This window comes from Hypanus sabinus, chromosome 10, assembly GCF_030144855.1.
Source record: "Hypanus sabinus isolate sHypSab1 chromosome 10, sHypSab1.hap1, whole genome shotgun sequence".
NCBI classification, from domain to species: Eukaryota; Metazoa; Chordata; class Chondrichthyes; order Myliobatiformes; family Dasyatidae; genus Hypanus; species Hypanus sabinus.
The window spans coordinates 126906790-126916034 of NC_082715.1; the positions used below are offsets into that span (position 1 = coordinate 126906790).

General features: G+C 45.4%; 1 pseudogene; it reads right to left on the reverse strand.

Moving 5' to 3' along the window:
- Positions 1–4444: 4444 nt before the first annotated feature.
- On the reverse strand, positions 4445–8703 carry LOC132401356 (uncharacterized; annotated as a pseudogene).
- Between the last annotated feature and the right edge of the window lie 542 nt (positions 8704–9245).

Genomic DNA, 9245 nt, shown 5'->3' on the forward strand with positions numbered 1-9245 from the left:
GAGCTGCCAGCACAAGTGGTGCATGTGAGCTTGATTTCAATGTTTAAGAGAAGTTTGGTAGGGTTATGGAGGGCTATGGTCCTCATGCAGCCTGATAGGAGTATGCTGTTTAAATGGTTTCAGCATGGACTTGATGGGCCAAAGGGCCTGCTTCTGTGCTGTACTTTTCTATGACTCTACTGACAGACAGTAAACCTATTGAAGGCAATATAGTACTGAGGTCTGATCTTTCCTGAGGTCTATGCTCGGAGTTAGATTTTTTAAAGGTATGTTTTAGGTTTGTAAGGATGCTTTTGAGGACAGAGAGGGGAGTAGGGGTCGGTTTAGGGATAGGGATGTCAGGGAATTGGAGGACTCTAAGTTTCTGCTGCAAGCCAGCATGGTTAGATGTGAGGCTGGTAGACCCACAAGGACGTTTGAGTTCCTATCATTAGTGGGACAGGACTTTGAGGCCTAGTTTTCAGGATCCCATCATCGATGTCCAGCGTTCGGGGCCTTAAGTTTGGGCTCTATTTAATCAACAGCTGCATGACCTGGGTGGATGCCAAATATTGAAGCCTGATGATCGATTGGAAATCCCCGGATAAAAGCCCAAAGGTCAATATGCTTGGGTTGTCCTGTTCTGCTGTGCTCTGCATGGTTCTGCCAAACACTGTGACCACGCTATGTTGGTGCCAGAATGTGTGGGGACACTTGTAGGCCGCTCCCAGATCATTCTTGGGTTGTGTTGCTTGTTACTGCAAATGCCACACTTCTCTGTATGTTTTGACGTACATGTGGTAGATAAATCTGAAGCTGAATCTGAACCTGAATCTATTCCAGGCCTGCACAAGTGACTGGAGATGCAGAAATCTGAGGATCAAAATACAGGCATCCGGTGCTCATCCTCTGCACTCACATCAATGCTTCAAGCTCCCTCATCGCTTTAATCTGCAAACAAGGGAAGCTTTGATCAGTGAAATGAAGCCAAACACTATATTGTGGCCTAACCTGCATCCTGCCCATTACAAGGTTCGCATACGCTGCCTCCCAGAATCTGCCTGAAGCACCGAAACACTCAAATGATCTCCAAACTTCCATGCTCGCCTTGACGTTTCAATCACCCTCATCGCTTTAGTCGGCAAACAGTAGAGAGAAATAGGTCAAACATTAGCTTGTGCTCCATCCTGCAGCCTTCTCGCCACAAGGTTCACTCACGCTGCCTCTGCCTCCTGCAATCTCAGAGATGGTAGAGCACTGAAGCACCCAAGCCATCTCCAGCCCAAACGGTAAAACATGGGCTCCGACAGTTCCAGGATCAAATTCAAGACAAGAAGCAAACGTAAAAGACATAATAGAAGTGGAAAAAAAAATGGTTTCATGATCTATCCAGGAGATGTTGACTAAAGGAACGTTGTACGCAGATGCCAACTTGACAAGAAGTCCCATTTTGACCTCCATCGGAGAATAGATTTTGAAATTACAGTGAGGAAGGAAAGAAAGTCTTGTCCTTCTGTAGGACATCTCAAAGTATTTCATGATCGATGTGGGACCTCCGTTGCTGGAACAAAGGAAATATTTGTGCAGAATACATTAATGACAAAATAAGTAAAGATAGGACACTGAAGAAAACTTCCCTCTTTAATCTTCTGGAATCACTTTACAGGGCAGAGATTGTATCTGTTTAACTTCTGGTCCAAGAGAGTACAGCACTCCATCAACCTGTGCAGATGAGTATGTCTGGATTTCCTGCTGTAGTTTCTGGAACGGGAGAAGAATCTGTCACCTTCTGATACAACTGGGTGCCATGGCACCATGAGAACATAAGACTTAGGAGCAGAATTAGGTCATTTGGCCCATCATGCTGATTTATTATCCCTCTCAATCCCATTCTCCTTTGTTCTCCTTGTAGCCTTTGATACCCTGACTAACCGGAACCAACCAACATGTGCTTTAAATATACCCAATGACTTGGCCTCCACAGCCATCCATGGCAATGAACTCCATAGATTTACCACACTCTGTCTAAAGATATTCCTCCTCATCTCTGTTCTAAAGGAATGTCCTTCTATTCTGATGTTATGCCCTCTGGTCCTAGCTCCCCCATGACAGGAAACATCCTCTCCACATCTACTCTATCTAGACCCTTCAATGTTTGAAAGGTTTCAATAAGGTTCCTCCCCCTTCAGTGAGTACAGGACAGTGCTATCAAACGTTCCTCAAACATTAACCCTTCCATTCCTGGAATTATTCTCGTGAACCTCTTCGTGACCCTCTCCAATGCCAGCACATCCTTTTTTAGATAAGGGGCCCAAAACTGCTCACGATACTCCAAGTACGGTCTGCCCAATGCCTAATAAAGTATTGTGTCCTTGTTGATATATTCCAGTCCCCCCAAAATGAATGCTAACATTGTATTTGCTTTCCTCACCACCAACCTGCAAGTTGACCTTAAGGGAATCCTGCCCAAGGACTCCGAAGTGTCTTTGTACCTCTGATTTCTGTATGTTTTCACCATTTAGAAAATAGCCTATGTTTTTGTTCCTTTTTGCAAAGGGCAAGGCCATACACTTACCTACACTGTGTTCCGTCGGCCATTTCTTTACCCATTCCCCTAATCTCCCAAGTCTTTCTCGAGACTCCCTGCTTCCCCACCTATATTTGTATCATAACTAGCTACGGATGATACAAGGCAGATGTTTTTGATTTTGGTTTTAAAGCTTTATTGTCATTGCTCAGGACAACAAAATTGCAGTGACGCTCCGCTCAGTGCAAATCAGCATACTGCCAATTCAATTACTAAAAACACAATGGCTACATTTAAAATAGCATCTGAGTTATTTAGAGCGACATCTAAGTTACAACTGAATGAAAAACAAACAACTCTAAGATAAAAAGAAACAATGGCTGCCTCATTCAAGTGTTGCACGTGCCCATGTTATATAATGCAATGATTCATTAGAAAATTAAGAATTAAGCATCAAGAATTAAAGCTGAAATTAAAAAATAAACAAAGAGCTCTGAAATCAAAGGGAGGTTAGCTGTCCCACTTAAAGTCAAATATTGCACATGTCCATGTGTTACATTTAGTCTTAGAGCCTATTGACTATGGGTGGGTGAGGGGGGAGCATTATTCAGTTGCATTATAGCCCTGGAGAAAAAGGTATTTTTCAGTCTGGATTGTCTGTGCAGAAATGTTTCTGTATCTCTTGCTAGGTGGTAGGAGATTGGATGGATGTGGGATTACTGGTGTGGGATAAGTGAGATGAGTGATAAGACAGTTATTCATTACCCTGAAAGGCAGAGAGCCAGGACATTCTACTTTGACCTGTGTTTATGTTGGTCTCTTCATGTTAGAGAGACAGTTAAGCACGAGTCAGAAAATGAGTCAAGAATTTGAGAGGTGACCAAATGTCTGGTTCAAGGGCAAGATATGAAGAATGAAGCAATAGGCAAAGGGAGGGCTTGGGAAATGAAAAATGGACTGGAGAATGAGAAAGAAAACAAGGGATGTAAAAATCAGAGAAAGGGTGAAGGGGTGGTCATAAAGTTGCAGAGTCATGGAAGGACACAGCATAAAAACAGGTCCTTTAGCCCATTAAGCATCCATTCACACTAATCTTGTTCTAATGCATTTGATTGCCCCACATTACAAACACTACTCCTCTAGATTCTATCATTCAGTAATGCTACAGGCACTATATGGTGGATAATTAATCTACTAGCCAGCATGTTTTTTTGGAATGTGGAAGTAACTGGGGAACCCAGAGGAAACCAGGCAGTCACAAGGAGAACATGCAAACTCCACCTTGACAGCACCAGAGGTCAGGTTTAAACCAGCGTCCCAAGAGTAGCAAGGCAGCGGCTCAGAGCCACCCTTTTTATTTAGAAGGTAGTAACTCTGGATCTTGGGTAACTTAGCAATCAATCTGAATACAACAGCAATGATCTGTTTTGGTGGGGACCTGAAGGACAACTTCCTCACACATGGAACAAGCTACCAAATGAAGATTGAGTACAATTACAACGTTTAAATAGTATTTAGGCAGGTACATGGACAGGAAAACAGGACAATGGACTAGCCCAAGTTGGCGACTTGCTTAGCGTCAACCAGTTGAGCCAAAGTATGTGTTTCCATGTTGCTTAGCTCTGTGACCCTAGTGATGGTTGAGAACTGAGAAAACCACAAAAAAACATAGTATTTACAAATCTTTTATTTCTACTTGAGAGAGCCATTATTTAACATCTCTGCTGAAAGGCAGTGCCTTCCCACATTTCTCTCTTCTACAGACTAGATCATGGTCATGTGTCTAGAGTCGAGCTTCTAACTCTGAGATGATCGCTCTGAATCATATGAAGTATGATTCATATGAATCAATTAAGCCTGTAGTTGTAGAATACAGCTTCTGGTGCTACTTGGACATGGATGAATCCAGGGTCGTAGGACATTTTGGGTTTTTAATCATCAGACACCCTCACTCGGGTGACCCAGCCAGGGGTGATCAGCCCCCAACTTGTGTTCAAGTGGTGCACTAATCCACGGATCCCCCCTCCGGAACCACAGCCACCACGAGGCCTTTTCAGCAGCCTCCAGAATCTTCTTGGTGGCTCTTCTGCACTGCAGTCCTTCTCCAAGGAGTTTAAGAGTCCGCTGTAATGAATGGCCAGCAAAGCCCCAGCACCCAACTTCGACCGGCTCACAGCGAGCTCTCCAGCCATTGCTCCAGCATTCTGCAGCAAGATCTGTGTACTGAGCCCTCTTGCGCTCGTTGGCCTCTTCAATCCGGTCTTCCCAGGAAAGAGTAAGTTCCAGCAAGGCCATTTGCTTTGTAGACTCCGATATTGACACCATGTCCGGGTGGAGCAGAGTAGCTGCGATGATCTCTGGGAACCTGAGCTGCCTTCCTAGGTCGACTTTGAGCTGCCAGTCTCATGCAGTGGCAAGAAACCCTCCCAAGGAGCTAGGCCGACATCGAGCCTTCTCCCCCGCTCTAATAGAGGTGATGCACTGTTTGGGAGCATGCTGATTTTTGCTGCCTTGAATCGCTGTGCCGATTGCGTCCGCCATAGATCTTAGGACTTGGTCATGGCGCCAGAGGGTATCACCCTTCCCCCAACGCCTTCGGGCAGCAACTGAGGATATGCTCCAAGGTGCCCCTCTTCTGGCACAGTTGGCATGCTGGAGTGTTTGCCATGTCCCAGCTGCAGGTTGGCCGGGCTTGGGAGAATGGCATAGACTGATTGGATGAGAAACTTGATGCACGATGGTTCGGCTCTCCAGAGTTCTGTCCAGGTGAGCTTGCGAGGTTCCGCATGCTCCCATCTAGTCCTGTTTGTACATGCCGACCATCTTGCTGTATCGTTCTTCCTCCACATCTGCTCGTATCTTGTCCTGAACCAGTTGACGCTTCTCCTTTCCGCAGGTTTTCTCGGAGTGTGGTTTGGGAAAACAGCCCAGTTCTGCCCGCCCCGCCGCCACAGTGCCCACCAAAATGTTGTGTCACAGCCGAGCCTCTGCTCTGTTGACAGCTCCCTGTGCCTGACACTTCCTTCCGGTCTTTACACGGATTCCTGCTGAAGTGACTTTGACATCGGAGGAGTCTCGGTACATTATAACCTCCCTGGCTCGAGTGACTTTGTGTTCCTCTGATAGGCCGCTGATGGGGAGCTGCAGCTTGGTGGAATGCCCATACAGGGCAATGCTGCTTAAGGTCCAGGGGAGCCCCAACCACCTCCGGAGAAACTGACTGATGGTCTTTTCTGGAGCCTCCACTGTTGACATTGGCACCTCATAGACTAGAAGGGGACAGAGTCGCCTTGGCAAGACTCCATGTTGGTACATCCAGGCTTTGCATTTTCCTGGAAGCCCCGATTTGTCAATCGCAGTGAGCCAGGTTATCAATTCGCTCCTGGTTTGTTGAAGTGCGGCTGGGTCCTTCAGTGAACTGTTGAAGATCTTGCTCAGGCTCTTGACTGGTTTTTCTGTCACCGTTGGCATCTGGATCCCTCCCAGCATAAAGCGGAACCAGTCGGCCACTCTTCCCTTCTTCAGGACCAGAGACCTGATCTTGGCTTGTTTAAAGCTCATTCCTGCCCATGAGATGAGCCGTTCCAGTCCGTGAAGGAGCCATCTGCACCCAGGGACGAATGTTGCCATCACCGTCAGGTCATCCATGAATGCTCTTATGGGGGGCTGACAAGCGCCAGATCTAGACATGGGGCCTCTACATTCCACCTCCGCTGACTTGGCAATCATGTTCATGGCCAATGAGAAGAGCGACACCCCCTTCTCCAGCCAATGCCAGGCAGACGTTAGTGACCCTGAGGAGACTCTCAACCTGAAGTGCTCTAATAGTCAAGAATGAGGTTTCGGATCATCTCTGGAACATGGTGTCTTGTCAGTGCTGTTACAACGAGCTTGTATGGGGTGGATCCATAGGCGTTGGTTAGGTCTTGCCAGAGTGCTGCAAGGTCTCCTCTGTTTTCCCTTGTCTCCCGGATGAACTGGGTCACCACTCCTGTGTGCTCTAGGTAGCCAGGTATTCCTGGGACTCCCCCTTTCTGTACTGAGGTGTCTATGTATCCATTCTTCAAGAGGAACTCAGTTAAACTTTGGGCCACAGTCTTGAAGAAGATCTTCCCTTCAACGCTGAGCAGCGAGATGATATGAAACTGCTCAATGTTGCTTGAATCATCTTCTTTTGGTATCCAGACACCCTCCGCATTCCTCCACTGAGCAGCGACCTTTCCTCTCCACCAGAACACCTTTAAGATCTTCCTGAGTCGCACAAGGAGCCTTGGGCACTGCTTATAGACTTTGTAAGGCACTCCGCTGGGGCCAGGGGCAGAACTTGCTCTCGCTGATTTGTCTGCTTCTTTGACCTTCTTCACGGTGGGCTCAGGGTGGGTTGAATTGGGTCACCAGTTCTGGAGGTGTCACCAGTGCCTCACACCGGAAGTTGGTATTGTATGCCTACAGATGCAGATACTGGGAATCAGTCTAGAGATGTGTTATGCTGGTAGAGTTGCTCCAATCCTTTGTGATAGGAAATTCCACTTGTTCTCCACCATCCAATAAGGAACTTCTCTTGATCTCAGTCTTTTATCTCTTGTTCTGTAAAATAAGATTGTAACCCTTATTTCTAAATGCACGAGTCAGGGATAGTTCATTCCATAAACAATCAGTATTGCCCAGTTGAAATTTTGCAAATTTTAATTAGATAGTAAGGCATTTGATAATGTCCCTAATGGTAGGTTGAAGATAAAGATGCATGGGATCCAGGGTAAATTTCAGGCTTGATTTCAGAACTGAAAACAGAGAATGGGGGTGGAAGGGTGGAGGTTCATAATGAGTGGTGTTCCTCAGGGATCAGTGCTGTGACCTTTGTTTGTGATTGAGTGCAAATGTAGATGGCTGGATTAGCAAGTTTGCAGATGACACCAAGATTGGTGGAGTTGTGCATAACATAAAGGACTATCAAAAAATACAGCGGGAAATAGATCAGATACAGAGATGATCACAGAAATGGCATCTGGAGGTTAATCCGGGCAAGTGTGAAATGTTGCATTTTGGGAGGTCAAATGGAAGGAGAAAGTGTACTGTTAATGATAGACCACTTAATAGTACTGAGGAGCAGAGGGATCTTGGGGTCCAGGTCCATAGTTCACTGAAAATAGCTATGGAAGTGGATAAGATGGGGAAAAAGTTGTAAGGCATGCTTGCCTTAATCGGTAAGGGTGTTGAGTATCAAAATAAGGGAGTCATGCTTTAGCCGTATAAAGCTTGTTCAGACTACACTTGCAGGATGCAGTTCTGTTTGCCCCATAGGGGAATGCGGAGACTGTGCAGAAAGGGGTTTACCAAGATGCTGTCTGGATTAGGGAGCATGAGATATAAGGGAAGTTTGTTCCCTCAGTTCTGTAGTCTGTCTGACTGTAGACCTCGTAGAGATTTCCTTTTAAATTATGAGAAGCATAGATGCGGTAGAGCGTCAGAATCTGCCCCCAGGGGAGAACTGTCAAATACCAGAGGACTTGCTATTAAAGTTGTGGGGTGTTTAAAGGTGAAGTGTGGAATATGTATTTTTACACAGAGAGGTGCCTGGGGTATCTGTCGAATCAGGCAGTTTGGTGGAGTTTAAGAAGCTTTTGGATTGACTCATGGATGCGAAGGAATGGAGGGATATGGATGACATTCAGTATGAATTGGCATTAAGACCAGCACAATATCATGGGCCAAATGGCCTGTCCAGTGCTGTACTCCTCTATGTTCCATGTTTTAACCCCTCTCATTCTTCTAAACTTTTGAATACAACTTGTGAAATTGACCCAAAGCTCTCCTCATAAGGCAGTCCTGGTATCCATGGAGTCAGCTTGGTGAAGTTTTGTTGCACTGGCCCTATCGCAAGAGCATTCTTTCTTAGATTAGTCTCCTTACTTAAGAAAGATAGGGAGATCGGTTTTGGTCTCCAGGTGCAGTCTTGGTAAACTATTGTATAGCGGCAGTGAAATATTCATTTCCAATTGCTGCCTTAGCTACTCCTTTGATTTGTATATTTTCTTTCATTGACCTGTATCCAAGTCGGTCTGTTTCAACATTTTCCAAACATTGCCTTCCTGTCTTGCTGTAGTATCTGTCATGTTTTGCTTATTTTTGTCTTTGTTGCCATGAAGATTCTTTACATCCTCCTCAACGATGCCAAATTCCATCCATTTTAGTGTCATTGGCAAATTCTGACCCTCATCCACATCAGTTATATGCTGTATATTATGAATGTCTGCAACACACCAATAAGCTTACTGTCTGTCAACCAATTTCTCATCCATTGTTTTTCTTGGCATGCAAACAATCAGCCAGTTTTTGATCAATAACTTGCTGTCAGTTCCATGATGGAGCTCTCTTATGATAGAATTTGAGTTATCAATTTAAATAGTTGTCAAAGGCCTGCACCACCCACAGCCCTCTCAATCACATAGGCTCTCTCTGATCAATAGAGAATCTTATGCCTTTGTTTTACCTTCTCCTCTACCTGCCATTAACCTGATGACTGGAAGACCTCAATAACTTATCTCCACAGCAACCACCAGGCTGACCCTTTGAACTATCCTCCAGCTTCTCTGCCATTTCAAATAAACTTGCTTGATCTCTTGCTAAGCACTGATGAAGGCCTTCAGCCTGAAATATTCATTCTGTTCCTCTTTTCATTGATGCTACCTGACCTGCTGAGTGTTTCCAAAATTTTCTGTTCCTTATTTCAAAATTTCTA